Raw genomic sequence first — 12,845 nt, 5'->3', positions numbered from 1 at the left:
ACAACCACTAAAATTCATCTATATTCATGTTTCTACCAACCGTTTGGACAATATATTATTCACTGTTGAATGAAACTGCATGCACACGTATTGCATACAAATGGTTTTAGTGGAATTGTAAATATCTGTATTTGAACGCGACTTAGTCGACTGGTATAATATGTATTTTAAAATCAGAACTCGACATATCAAGCAGGTTTTAAGACAATTTTGTGTAAAATTGTTTATTGAATATAGGTGTTTTATGTGGGTAGTAAGGAAAAAAGTTCTAGTCCCTGAAAATTTCAGGAAATGCCCAAATTTTTTTTTATTAAATGAGTTTCATGATAATGTTTAGCACACAGCAAAACAATTGTATTCTTACTGAACAGTTAACCGGTTATTGGATGTCCACAGTAAAAATCGGTTTAGTTTAGTTCAGTAGACGCTGAGCCGCGGGAGGAGGAGTGGTCTAACTCTGCCTTGGCGCATGATTTATAATGCGCCTAGATCCGGTTAGCGCAGGGTTTAGAACAGCTAGGGCTGAAGTTCTTATAAATAATACTAAACAGACTTTATTTTGTGTGATAACATCAATTTGATATTTATAATAATATTTTTAATAGTTACTTTTATGAAAAAGTAAGCTGCCTGGGAAAGTCCCTGTCAAAGTGAATAACAAAATCTTTTCCATACGTTAACTCGGAAGACGTTCTATAATGTAAAGAAATCTCTGATATCAACATTATGCTGGGAAATAACTGAGGTTTATTAACTAGAGTGAAAATATTGAACTGTATATTACAAGAGACAGCCCTAGGTAGAACACCAACTGCACCCACGCCTTCTGCGCTATTATCGCGCCGAAATGATCACTCGACACACTGAGCCATTATTCGCTTCTCTTTGTCCGCCGCCGCTAAGCTTTCGTACTTTTTCGCCATAAAACAAGAACATTATCGCATTATTTACGTACGACTCACAATAACTGCGGCTGTAAATTAGGAATGACTAATAATGGCGGATAATTGACGACTTCGCTGCCCAAGTGCTGTATTAAGGAAAATTGCAGTTTATCGAGTTTCGCAAATGCTCAACTCCAGAACGGGGAAATGTGTGTTGTAGTAAATATTGTGTTACGATAGAATCTGCGATATGAGCGCGGAGGCGTGCGTGGCGCTCACGCGGCCCGCGACATACCGTCACGCCAGGCCTCGCCTGCCTAGTGTTGTAATGCCGTACTTTGCTTCTTTTGACAGCTCACTTGAAGCTTTGTTCTTGATGCCAGTACCTACAAAACATAAACTCGTAATACCTACTTAACTCAACATTCTGCAAAGATTTATAAATTGTCTATGATACCTACATCTCTAACATATAATTATTATCTATTATCGAAAAGTAGATCAGCTTTCAGGACTAATATCAATGCCAGTCGATACCTAGAGCTACGCTCATTTCATTCTATTGAGTGGGTCGTGAGTCAATTCATCGATGAGTCCGCTGTACCCATTGTTGCAAGGCGGTCCTGCGCTCGTCTGAGCACCATAAAAATTTCTAATAGCTGAACAATTATGGATATTTCCATTCTATGATGTAAAAACCCTCGTTTAGTTATGGGAGACTTTGATAACAGCAGATGATTTCCAAACGAATTAACCATAGTATGTTGTGATGTTTTGTTCGTGTGCATTCTTCAATGATGGCCGTATAAAAACCTGAAACCTTGTGAATAAACCGACATTACAATTACAATGACATATCACGAATGCGGCAAGAGGCCCCCGGTATTGTCGGGCTCATAGTGATTCAGCGCTACGTGGCGAGATGCGCAGACGACCGCTGCGGTGTGTTACGGTTAATGTCGCTTGCATCACGCCGCCCCGGCCGATGACGCCGAAAGAGACAACGGAGGAAAGTCATGACGACGCCTTACACCACAGACCACTTGACATTTTTGCATTTACATCTCTAACCGAATGATTCACGCCATCCCAAGTGTTGCCACTAATATTTCTCTCCCAGGTTAGACCAATTTTTTGCGGTCGAGACATCAATCAGCGCTGCTCGCCAATGCTGATGAGCACTTTCTTCGCCACCCGTCGCGCTTGTCAGTCAATGCATCATCATTATTGATTGACCAATTGACCTCGAGCGTTATCCTATTTGTTTGCTTTCTGTACCGTGACAGCAGTAATAAATAGCTGTTACACCTGCTCACATATTGAATTTTCTATCTATTTATAATTATATTAATCTAATTGCTAAGTGGGCACTTAACATAATTAATAATTATTCAGATTTTAATCAGTCATTCTTAAAAGTACCTCGAGACTCTCCATCTTTATAGAAAAATGAATGGGCATCCAACACCATTGAAACTTTGATTAATGAAGAGGGTACTAAACACAAACAGATAGCACTCCAAATTACTTTTATAATATTCAACTACATTGAGTAGGTAGCTCTCGCAATCTACCGAGAAAATAGTAGCAGTGAGTAGGATCAAGAGGGTTATGCGTTAGTTAGTATAATAATAGTCTAATTATCGAGAAAGACGATCGGTTAGCGTGGTGTTGGTTGCGGTTTGAAAACAAAAGTGAAGGTCACACGTGTGCGCCTGTCTGGTGGCAGCGGCCGGCAGATGCAGCCACTTTCATCGCTGCGCCGGCGCATCGGTCACAGCCATGTCTGCCATCTCTAATTTGAAATTAAAATGCTCAGCAAAATAATGCACCAGAAACGTTTTCTATTTGTGTGCGCTACGTAACGCGATGCAGCCGCGGCGTAGCCGGCCAATACTACGAACAAATACATACCAGTTTGCGCAAAGATATTTTCATTTGTTGCACACAATGTACGCTGCGATTTATGATCTTAATTTATTAGGTGAGCACCAGGCTCACCTTTGACGACCATTTCATAAACTTATCTAACGCTGACATGTTCTTTATTATGTTGAGTAGAAATATGTTTCTAAGTTGACTTTCATTAAGTTTTTAATGACCGTTGCACTTTAATCAATGCGGAAGACCTTTGACAAGATTTCTAGTCGATTTATATCCATTCTAGACGTTTATGTCTGGTGTTAAGCGCGGAGAGTCGATAAAATGCAACCGAAGCAAGCATTTAATGACTCACTATAAAGTTTACGTGGTATTTGTAAACTTTCTAAACTAAATGTAAAACACTAGATTTCGTTAAAATAATGATTTGTAATAATAGGGCTTCGAACTTTGTAATTAAGTCCAAAAATCTCATTAGTGGTAACCTGTAATAGCGTGGTGGTAATGGCCGCGTGCGGTTCCTAATTAACCGATAGGTTCGGTGCTCGGTGCAATACGCGCGCGGTCGAAGGAGGTCGCGGGCGTCGCCGGTACACTAACGTACACTTAAATTACCTCGCCGAAAAGAAAAAGTGTACCAATTGAGCTGTGCAAGAGCTAGACGTAAATCAAATTGAAGATGCCCGATAAAGTGGATAATAATTAGTGGAAGACGTGAAAGCGTTGGGAGAAAAATTCGTGAGAGTTTGTGTTAGTGTGATTGTGCATTTGGCGGACAACATCCGGTTGTGGCGCTAGTGCGCGGCTGTAGCCGGTTCCGTTAACGAGTTGTCTATGCAGCGTTGGATATTTTTGTACCGAAAAATTCATAAATTTTCCACAGCTTGCCTCACAACTACTTTAAAAAACCAAGGTAGGTTGCATCGTATATTTGTTCTAATATAACGAAGTGTTTCCTATTTTTTAGAAGATAATACATGACATTATTGTTTCCCACGCCTTGATACATACACATTCCTAAAATATATTTTTTACTGAAGTGTATTGTGTGTTGCTACATGCTATCCATTAAAGGATAGCTTATTTATATGGATTTCTAAAAAAACTCGATCACTCTCACTTGCATTGGGGTCTGTCGTTTCATTACAATAATGTAAAAAACGGGTTAGTTGAGTGGCCGGCTTGCCCACGCGCATGCCACATGTAATAAAACTTCTAATAGTTTCTATTATAAAAGATAAACAAGACATTATTTAAATAGCTGTAAATTCGCGGTTTGCATTTGTCAACATTTTTATGACTACATCTTGTTACATTTTATCGTTTTATAAGCGTTTCACTATAATAGACTCCTACCTCTACTTTTATTTAGATATGCAGCCTCTCATTTATAATGCCAGTCATCATCATCATTTCAGCCACAGGACGTCCACTGCTGAACATAGGCCTCCCCCAATGACTTCCACATCGCACGGTTGGTAGCGGCCTGCATCCAGCGCCTTCCTTAATGCCAGTGTCATAAATTAATATTGGACGAAATCTAGTAAAGAGGAGAGGATAACCCATAATATAGGGTTTATGATAGGTACTAAATGTAGTATAAGTAGATTTAATTTAAAATTGGTAAAAAATTTCGGAAAACTAATTTTTTGGTTATAATCTGATGTTCAACCTTTGTAAGCTTTTAGATAATTTCATAAAATACAATTTGCTAGATATATAACATTTATTTATACGAGTACATACGTGCATGTATATCTAAATAGTATACAATTCAATCCATCTAGGATTTAGTCATCCATGAACACTTAAAAATTCGCCGTGTACAATTTAATAGTAGGTTGACAATCTCGACAATGTTTAGGTAGAAATATTTTAATGGCAGGAATTTATAATATTTAAGCATCTGAAATGCCAACCAAACTCTCTACGGTTGACCGCGATCCGATGTATATTAGACGACATTTCTATTGTGCCAGCGGAGTATGTATGACACAAATACCTATTTCGTTAAAGATTATCTCTAGACTCAGGTGTACCTATGAATGGGAGTGTAGCTTAATAAGATATGTGTATCGATAACCCCAACTATTTATGCCCTCTCTTCTCTCTCTCTCTCTATTAAAAACATGAATTCGTATAGTCAATAACACATTTGAGTATACATTTTATACAGTTTTTTTGATGAAACACAAATATCCGTAAATGAAACTTTAAACTTAATTTATCATAAAACACTTCAAATAATGTCTCACAAATACACGATATTCGATTAACCTATTTTAAGGCTTTGTTGTATTTGCACAAAAGCAATAAACTAATTACAACGTGTCTATTAAACTGAACCTAATAATATGCTTCTTAATTATTGCAATTTACATTATCACAACTAATTTCAAATACAATTACCTTTATTACTTTATGTGATTTAAATATTAAGGTCCCTTTATTAGGCTGATTGCTAGAAAGCGGGCTAAAAGAAGTCGGCAGCTCAACACAAAAGCTTTGATCGAAATTTTCGCTGAATATATGCCGCTGCCAACAAGGACTGCAATCACGGCGTGATTAATACCTGTGCAATTAAGTAGTATAGTAATTATAGTTTGAACTATGGCGGTAGCAAAGCGACGAGCTGTTGGCAGACATGCCGGTACCAATTATGCAATAAAGCGGACATAGAACAATATTATGCATTATTGACCAGAGCGTTTATATCGCGGGCGGCTCCGTGACTGGTCCCGGGGCAACCTGATCGCGGATGTGCCAGCAGTCCGACGTCGTGAAATAGCTGAGCCAACTCATATTCTGCGTATAGTATAAATAGCAGGGTGCGCAAGGTCGCGGTTGAACTAAACTGTTTTACTGAACTCGTTTATACTTGTGAGTCTTTTTATCACCCGGATACCGTATTCGATGTATTTACCCGCAATGTGTGGTCTGCACTAAGAGTGAAGCTAGATTCAAACTCAATTATGAATTTAAGGCTGTGATTTCATTTTCGCTGAATCTTTTCATTGAGCTTAATATAGGCTTATCGCTTTACGACTGGTTACTGTATGCTTTTTATTATCAATTTAAAAATACTTATTAATAAAAAGAGGCAAATCGTCGAAAACGAGAGCACCGGTCGTGTGATTTCTCGCTTGAGTAACAGTGCCATAATACCACGACGGTAATTCCAATTAATCTCGCAAAAATTGGAGCAGATAAAAGAATTTAAATCAAAAATAAAGTGTCGCAGGCAGATATTTGTCGATAACGATATATGTATGTATAACCTGTATGTTTACAAGCTCTACACACTTGTATGGCTTTATTTAACTTTAGCTTTCAAGCTCTATGTTGATCGACCACAACTCGACTATTTGCGCGGTCGTGTGAATAGCCACCTATCAAAAATGTCGATGTTTTGATATCTGGACATGTTTCCGCATGTAATAAACTTTCGAGTGCGGCTACTGCGATCTGTGAAAACATTTCTAGATTGCGTTCCGTTGTGCAACTTCGCTACTGAGTTTGTATTTGAACAAAAACGGTAGTCGCAGGTGGGTGGCGACGAACCGATGTTGCTGACAACACATATTTACTCTATCAACATCGTATTTGCAAAACACAAGATGTTAACATTAAACTCCGAGATTTTGTGATGGCGTTTAATGGTTGCATAATGAATGTGTATGTGTCCGATAAGCATCAAGATCGTGTCGGTAGGTATGTGAGGTTTCCGGCGACTGGGACCGCAATTAACTGGGACCGCGGTCCCAGTCGCTGGATCCATAAAAATTAAATATTTTTCTTCCAGCGTTTAGGACCACTCATAGATAACTTAAAGAAATATATTATTCAAGCCAAAATCGGTGGAGTACTAAAGTTGATGAGTGGTCCCAGTCGCCGGAAGAAAATGATTTAATTTTTACGGAACCGGCGGCTGGGACCGCGGTCCTAGTTAATTGCGGTCCCAGTCGCCGGAAACCTCGGTATGTGCCTTTGAAAATAATATAAAGTAAGTGGATTGTGTGTCCATTTCTTTGGGTGATTGACGTTATAACTTGATCTATCCGAGCCGCTCGCCTTTGTACCTCAGATGCCATTTATATGTCATGTTTTACTTACGTATAAAGTTACTTGTGAAAGTTATATTGTCACAAAAGTCAATGTAAAAAATATCAAAGTGTAAAAATACTTTTTCTTTTTCGTTTAGACCCTTTTATTACATAGTGCTTTTTTATAAGAAACGTTTATGTTAGTTAACTACGCGAAGGCTTAACTCTCACCATGGCACCTACTTAGTCAGGATCTATATGCATAAGTTACCGATACATGACTATCTGAAATGGTAATAAATTATTTCTGCTTGCTAATAGGTTCTAATGTAGGTAGCATTACCAATAACATGTTAAATGGAAATAACGTATTCCTTTTTATACAAACATGAATCGTGTTATCTACTTCCTTTATCGGCACCGACTGCCTCGATGCTGCGAGATAAAACTGATCAACACATACGGGAGTCGAGTTTTTAAGTATTCGAATTCCATTTTGTATGCGACTCTACGTACACCAAACTGATTCAAATACGATTTGTAAGGTAAAACGGTTTCAGATTATGCGAATTAGAGTAATGCATATACATCCCAAAACCCAGATACATTTCATACATATTTTATTTTATACATATTTGCCCATGTTCTATAGTTTATTAATCTTTGAAAATTCGTGTTAGTCACGACGTAGAATGCGTGGTGTGTGCCTTGAATGAGCTGCCACAATTCTTCAAGAACTAAACTTTTTATATTTTTGTCTTATTACTTCTGAGTTCATAGGAGTCTGATCGAATATGAACACAAAATAAACTAGGGAGTGTCAAGTACATTAGGTACGTGGAGAAATCTTAATACATATACATAAAACAGTTTTATAGTTGTTTTAAAACTACATTCTTAGCGCCTTGTAAAGCTAAGTGGAAGCGATATCCCCGAGAGATAGGCAAAACTGTCGTGCTGATAAAAAAGTTGCACCTTGTTATTCACAGACTCAACAAAGAAATTGAATGCAATGGTCAGTTCAATCATATTGCGTCGATGTCTGCAACTATGTTGGAGTATGTAAATGTTCCTTGATAGATTATGAAGTTATTCAGTACTAGTGTTTGCCCGCGGTTTCACCCGCATAATTTTCAGTCCGTTACTTTGCGTGTTCTTTATAAATTAGGATACACATTATTGTATATTTTCCCTTGAGTCTCAACTATTTTTATGCCAAATAATATATTCTAAATAGCTTCAGTGGTTAAGCGTAAAAGGGTGACAGGCAGTCAAAGTTACTTTCGCATTTACAATATCAGTTTGGATTAGTGTGCAACGTTGCAGCGACATGCAGCAACTAATCTGTTGTACAAGTAGATACTGCAGGAAGTGGACATGTTAATGGCTAAATACACTTGGTGTATAATTGCTGTTACTGTTTGCTTACAGGTATTATGAGGCATAACTTACCTGCACAATATGATATAAATAATTCAAGTGAGGTAAACATTTGTAAATATTTGAAGTGTTTATTACTAGGTACTAAAGTTATTGAATAAATTATTTTGTCGTTCGTGTCAAGAAAAGTGTTTAGTAACTGACTGAAAAAAGTTGATTTAGGTTTTTTTAACAACTGTAATTATTTTAATAAATGAAGTAAACCTTTTAGTAGGTCATGGAATTAAGCAATCGACATTATTGACCCCTTTATGTTTATCACCTACAAGAAATAATAAAATCACAGAATAAAAAGTTTCCTTCAATAAATAATAAACCGTGAATGATTTTTTTATGAGCAGTAACGTTTTAATACGCGCTTGGAATCATGAAACATGTTCAGACGTAAATAATCGCTAGAAAGGACTCGGAAGTGAAAGGCGGCGATTTTTGATTTTGCTCGATTTCGCGTGCGTAATAATTGACGTGCACTGCCCTGGAAATATCAGTCAGGCGGCCATTAACAGCTTATGAAGAACAACGGCCAGGAGAACTCATTTAGTAATGACAGAAGCCGTCCGCCGCGCCCGGCGAGGCCCGGCATGCAAACCAGAGCACTCGCCTTGTAATGACCGTAACGTTTTTGCAATCGAATAAATGCATTTTTGATAATTAAGCCGAGAGTTCTTGCGTCGATCGATGCAAATTTATTAAATCGATTTACATTTAGCCGGAGCGTGGCAGCGGAATGTCGTGCATTGTGTTATTTACATAGCAAATGCGCGTGCGCATGCTCGTGACGATGATTATAGCGCTGCATTGTATCGTGCGCTTAATGCAACGCTAAGCTGCGTAATGCTTAGACAATAGCGCCGCGCTTATAGTGAAAACGGTGGCATAAATGCGGAAAAGTAATTAAACGACACCAAATAAAGTTTAGGTATCGTTGTGCTCCCTTATTTTCACATATTATTCGTATATTATCATAAAATTAGGACCCTTTGTAAAGGAATGCAACACAAAATATGTTTACGAGAAATAACACAATCAATTGGGAAGTAACTTTTGTATTTTAAAATAGAAAATCCCACTCCAACAAACCGACTTTTTAGTTGCATTGCACGTCAGAGTGAAGTTTATCGCGATGGTCATGCACAAAATATGCATCCGCGACCGAGAGGCGAGTGCAGCCGCGGCACCGCGCTTGTTTCGGAGGCTACCGCGGTCGGTTTCTCCTCGCACTTGTGTCGCGGCATCTTGCGGAGGCGTTCCGCGCGCCTTTTTTGGAATAACTCGAGCAAATTTCGTCGGAAACTTTTATTTCACTTCGCTCGAGTTGCACTCGGAAATCGGATTTTTATTTTAATGAGCCAGTTTCGCGGCTGCGTCTCGCTCGCACCCGCCGGTGCACTGAATAAATAAATGAGTTGCTCTACTTTCTATGAGATCGTTTCTTTGGGCGGTTCGATGAGACGCGGTCTCGGCCGCGATGACGCAGGCTTTGTGCGCCGCTTCGTGCGCGCGCCGCGTGCGCCGACAACATTGTTCTTTTACTCTCTACACAATAACAATATTCTGTTCTATCTAAAGATACATTTCAGTCACGATTTATGTTACAGAAACTCGAAGCTTTGTAAACTCCAATTGATTCTTCCCTAGAAAATACCATCACGTTAAAATTGTTTACATTATGCTTTAAATGTGAAGCCATCAATAATTTCGCAATCCGTTCTATTTTATCGATGAAATATCATCATACTTGTGTTATAGTTTTCTACTATATTATGCTGTTAATCATTTCATTTATGCAAATCTCACAATAGCACACAACTGCTTGCCGAATTACGCATTCATAAATTTAGTTTTGACACACCGTCCAAATTACGGACTATACTTCTCTAAATTCACTCTTTAAAATGAAAATCATTTACAATCCGTTGGTGCGCTTAGTTAAAATTAATGCGTTTTCTGAGCGTTTACTTGTATCCGCCCGGGCTCGGTTGTTGTAGAGAAGATAGTGTATGTTATTCTTAAAGATATGAAAATAGAGTTCAAAATCTGCGGACTTGCTGGTTTCATTACAGCAGATCATCTCCGTCACTGTTGCCGACGTAAACCGGCTAAAGACGGACATTGACAGATTATCGGATGAAATTAACTGAGCACCTTATATGCTCATCATCATCAACCGATGAAATCTTCAAATTGCCGTTTGGAGGTCAAATGGTACTTAATCATATTAAACTGCAAACCTTTACGAAACTGACCATAACGCTGATAGTGGGAACGAAATCTTTTGTGGCATAGAGAAATATATTTCTTAGTAACATATTAATGCATAAATTAATTATTAATTATGATCGCTAGTTTTTTGTTTTAGTTATCGACTCAAATATGCTTTTCAGTTTCAGACTGCTACATTTTATTATTAAAGCATAATTAGCACCTTCATATGTAATGAAATTGGCAGCATAAAAGTAGGGAAAATATTCTTATGAATTATTTTTGTCGATGAAAGAGAATATCAATCACAAAATAGAAATACATTTGCAATCAACGTTCACCGAAAATAATGCATATCTATTACATGCTAATATAATATTTTAACCATAGTGTAAGTGTAATGATCAAATTGTATATTGGATGTCCGTAATTTGACAGACATATTGGGCTTCCGTTGTTTTTTACTAACTGTACTTTCGCTGGTTTTTTACTCTCGGAGAGACCCCATAACGACGGACGGACTTCCCCACACGCAAGCGCCAACTCAACACTCGGTTAAAAGGTCAGAAAAAAGAACTTCGCGTTATGGCAGTCGAGTAGTGGAGCACTATGTTACCTACCGGACATGGAAAGGACTTGTTATTAGTGCAATGCACTTGTATGCGTCACAACGTGAAGGACACGCTTTGTCTGGATCAGGTGGTCGTGCGCAGGTGGGGTAGGGGGGAGGGGGGAGGGCTCGAGGCCGCTTCCTGTCGCAGGACTGGTTCTGCGGTTTGCACCACTTCGCTTTGCACCAGTTTCCAGTGCAGCGCGAACGACCTCTTAACACTTAGGCGCGTTTTAATAAAAGGTCTTAATGCATTTATAATTGGTTTCGATAACAATGATAAACTTTGTTAGGTCTACATTAGATAATACATATTTTTAATTTTATTTCATGACTCTAAGCTTATACAATTACGGACATTAATCCATTCTAGTAACCAAAGGAAACTTTTAGAGGAAAGTTTCCATACAATTCTTTGTTGTTCAGTTTTAAACTATTTATCTTGAAACGCTCTTCCATAAACGTGAGATCATTTTATTACTTGCCCTTTTACTCGATCACTTGACTTCAGATTTCATACAAGTACTATAATACAGATTATGGACAACAATGGTGGTTAACACCCATTATGGCGTGAGCTTTCGTAGCACGTATTTCGTAGCATGAAATAATGGCAGATAAAACATATTTCAATTGTTTTTGTTAGTATCATTTTAATTCCTCTGTTTCTCTACACACGTACTTGTAATTGAAAATTTATAATATAAAACTATGGTAAATTATTAGTCTCAGAAAAATAAGTTATGTCTAGTTTGCAATGCATGTTTAATTAGCACTCCAAACATGTATGTATTGTAGGTATATGGAGCATATTAGATTGTGTATATGCAAAGTTGCAAAGTACATTCAAACAACATGTTATGTATTTAGCAAACAGTATAATAGAATAATAATAATATACTAGTATAAAGTCGGTGTTGCTGTCAAGTAGAAACTAGAAAATTATTTTAATGTCTTGTTCGTGAACCTCGCGGTGAAAATGTTAAAATAGTTTACATAAAGTCACGGTAGCGTTGTGGTATATGTATTGTCCAGAGAGCACTATGATACAGTTACAACTACTGCTTTCTCTGTGTACTTCTAATTTGAATTAATGCATGTATCGTGAACAGAAAGTTTCCTAAATCTGGAAGTAATAAATCAATTTTTCAGTTGGAAATCAAAACGATTGTGTTAAGCTTCCCAAGTTCAAATATGTCTTGTGAAAAGAATATTGGTGTTGCGAGTGCAATTTTAGCGTTTTTTATTTTTCGGTCTGTTCACACACTGTAGAGATCATGTTACCGCGTACGATCTCTTGTCCATCTCAGTGTAGTCGTGAAACTTAAGTACACTTATTATAGATTTCTCCGCAATATACATTTGCAGTTCATTAACCAAGCTAGATTACATACTTACGAGTACATTTACAATAATGATGTAAGTTGTATCTGTTAAACTGTATATAAAGCCTCAAGTAGGCTTTATTACATCAAGGTATGTTGAAATATTCTGTCTTAAATTAATCTATTGCAGGTTTCAATTTAAGAGATGGATGATAAAATCTCATACAACACTGCATCCGGACTATTTATTTGCTGTTTTGTTGAGACACTTTATTTGTTCATTATCATTACACAACCGCCTTATTATCGAGCAACTGCACCTATGTTCGTAATATACTATAATAACACTTAAAGTACACGGACTTAGATGTTATTACTAAAGTAAATTAATTTTACACTTCGGAAAGATATTAAAGCGATTGTGTGCCACTAATTTGCAAAACGCAAGTCATCATTGGTT

The 12,845-nt window shown here is 37.6% G+C and overlaps 1 protein-coding gene across 2 annotated transcripts in view; it reads left to right on the top strand.

Moving 5' to 3' along the window:
- The window catches only part of LOC135082022 (uncharacterized), a 69,156-nt gene that overhangs the window by 15,489 nt on the left and 40,822 nt on the right, over window positions 1-12,845 (top strand). The gene's annotated exons all lie outside the window — the stretch shown is intronic.

This window comes from Ostrinia nubilalis, chromosome 2, assembly GCF_963855985.1.
Source record: "Ostrinia nubilalis chromosome 2, ilOstNubi1.1, whole genome shotgun sequence".
NCBI lineage: Eukaryota > Metazoa > Arthropoda > Insecta > Lepidoptera > Crambidae > Ostrinia > Ostrinia nubilalis.
The sequence above is the reverse complement of the archived record's forward strand: the minus strand, read 5'-3'. Positions and strand labels throughout refer to the sequence as shown.